The sequence below is a fragment of the Sinocyclocheilus grahami genome, unplaced genomic scaffold, assembly GCF_001515645.1.
Source record: "Sinocyclocheilus grahami isolate Dianchi unplaced genomic scaffold, SAMN03320097.WGS_v1.1 scaffold1292.1, whole genome shotgun sequence".
Taxonomy (NCBI): domain Eukaryota; kingdom Metazoa; phylum Chordata; class Actinopteri; order Cypriniformes; family Cyprinidae; genus Sinocyclocheilus; species Sinocyclocheilus grahami.
Window position 1 is genome coordinate 9,847 of NW_015506471.1, and position 2,408 is coordinate 12,254.

At 36.4% G+C, this 2,408-nt stretch overlaps 1 long non-coding RNA gene across 1 annotated transcript; it reads right to left on the bottom strand.

Moving 5' to 3' along the window:
• Nucleotides 1–243: 243 nt before the first annotated feature.
• On the bottom strand, nucleotides 244–2,051 carry LOC107568908 (uncharacterized). Its single transcript, XR_001606828.1, has 4 exons — nucleotides 2,034–2,051; nucleotides 1,179–1,240; nucleotides 1,001–1,062; nucleotides 244–317 (listed from the first exon to the last, which is right to left on the bottom strand). It is a non-coding gene; the product is annotated as an uncharacterized lncRNA (long non-coding RNA).
• Between the last annotated feature and the right edge of the window lie 357 nt (nucleotides 2,052–2,408).

The following is a 2,408-nucleotide window of genomic DNA, read 5'->3' on the forward strand; positions in this document are numbered from 1 at the left end:
TCATTTAACAAATTCACTTATTAAGCACATAAACAGTCTCAGAATAACAACAAATGGTATCAAAACTATATGGATTGTCTCCACTCTGAGTTCACAATATTGGCAGAATTGAATTTTTGGGTGCCAGCTCACCTTTTCCAGGTTTAAAAACAGGGCATAAATCAGTCTGAAAAACAAAAATGGACATAGAAGGCCTGAGATTGGTCAGTTCATCCATGACCAAACGTTCTTCCAAGATGATTCCCACTCTAGATGGGTTTAGCTGTTTTTTTTTTTTTTTTTACTAACGCTGAGGAGTCTGTCTTGCCAGCTGCATCCTAACAGAGGAAGACACAGATCGTCAAAGACATTAAGTCAGTTCGATAATGCTGTTGTCAAATACTCAAGGTCATATGCTGCGTTCATGCCATGCCATAATTACTTTAATTCTGAGAGGACAATATTGTGACATTATACTTGGAGCGGTTCATGTTCTTGGACTGGGAATTATGCGTTTCTATGGCAACACTATCAATAAATTAATCTGCAGCAGTCAGGTATAGTGGTCAGGTGGTACAAGTAGGAGCTCTCAGAAAATTCCCAGATTACAGATGGTAATTATGAGTTCTACAAAGACATGAATGCTTTTTCTGAGTTGGAATCTTGTAATTATGGTTATTACAACATGGGATGAATGCACCTATACATACCTGGTTTACTGTAAAATGTATGTACATGCCTTATGTGAACAAGGAAATTGTTCTGTTGTTGTATAACTTCCAGGACTAGGCCTTAGTTAAATTAAGATGTTTAATTAGCTTTTATAAAAACGCCTTAAAACGTTACTGGTGTGTATCTTGTGCACGGATATTTTAAGATATGTCAGTACAAGGTATTTTCAGTTAAGACAGCTTGAACATGCATTTTAGTCTGGGACTAGCCTTAAGCCTTGTCTGTGAAACTGATGGATAATGTTTAAACAGCTGTGCTCTCTCTTATCAGTTATGAGGGCCCTACTTACACTTCCAAAGCATCGCTTCCATTTCCTCTTCCTTCCAAAACAAGATTAAGAGGGCTGTGAACCTAGATAGAACAGAAGTATCCATTCGTTTTTGTATTTATACCGTTAATTAACTTCAACTTACACTTTCAAACAATAGCCATGTCAAAATTAAATGTCGTTAAATTATTGCACTCACCATATTAGCGCCACCATCGTTTCTCCTCTGCTGGAGAAATTTACACTCCTCACAAACAACAGCTTCTCAAGTGAAAAAGAAATAGAAAGGAAAAGGCGAATTCAGACTACATGACTTGCTGTCTGTCTTGAAGTCGTTGCGGTGTTCACACTACGTAAATGATCCTCAACAGGAGGTGACACACTACACGAGTTGACAACAAATCTGTCACCCAACGACTCTATCTGGTCCCCAAACCACGTTGTCTCATGAAAACGCACGCGAGAAGTTGAATGGGAATGACATGAAACTGTTGTTTATTTGAAAATGGACTTATGGAAGAAATTAGTGCTGCAAGCTGTTTGCGTGATGATCTGTTCTGAAAAATTCCATTCCATTTCTTGTCCAAAATATATACTGTATGTGTGTGTATTTATAAATACATAATAAATATACACAGTACACACATAATTGTGATTAATCGTTTCCCAGCACTAATTTAGATATTTGTTTGGTGTCGACAAGGCAAAATCAGCGAGCCTCTTTTGATGTGTCGTTGAGTAGTTCACACATTAATATTTTTGTAGAGCGCTGATCACCTGCTGATTTTCTCCTGATAACAACTAGCTCGATGACTTGCAAATCGAGCTTAAAATCCTGTAGTGTGAACTTGGCATAACGGATGAGAAATGTCGTTTAGACAAACAACAATTTTCTCAGATCACAAACAGTCTCTCAACTGAAAGAAAGACACGATAAATGGTAAATGGCGGAAAAGAACGTCCATAGAACTGTCTAAAACAAAATTTCCACCTTTTCATCCACAGCTCCTTGAATTCACACACAATCACAACAATGACAAAATGGCGTCATTACCTGACTCGCAGCACCATGTGTGGGGGAGGCGTGGTCAGGAGATAAACGTGATATTTATTCACAGGTTCAAATATGTCTACAAATTAGTAGAATCTATTTATATTTCATAAGTAATGCAGTCAAATGTAAATATTTAAGTTTAAAATTAAGTACAAAATCTGGGCTTACAGTGCATCAACACTGTAAAAAAAAAAGTTTAAACTTAAAATGTTTGTGCTGCCTTAAAAATTTAGTCAACTTTAAATATTAAGTTGTACTAAGTGACAACTTGGATATTTGAATTGACTAGACTTAAAATTTTAAGGCAGCATGAACACTTCCTTTTAAAAATTTAAACAATTGTTTTTACAGTGTTCTATTGTTGCCATCACCATT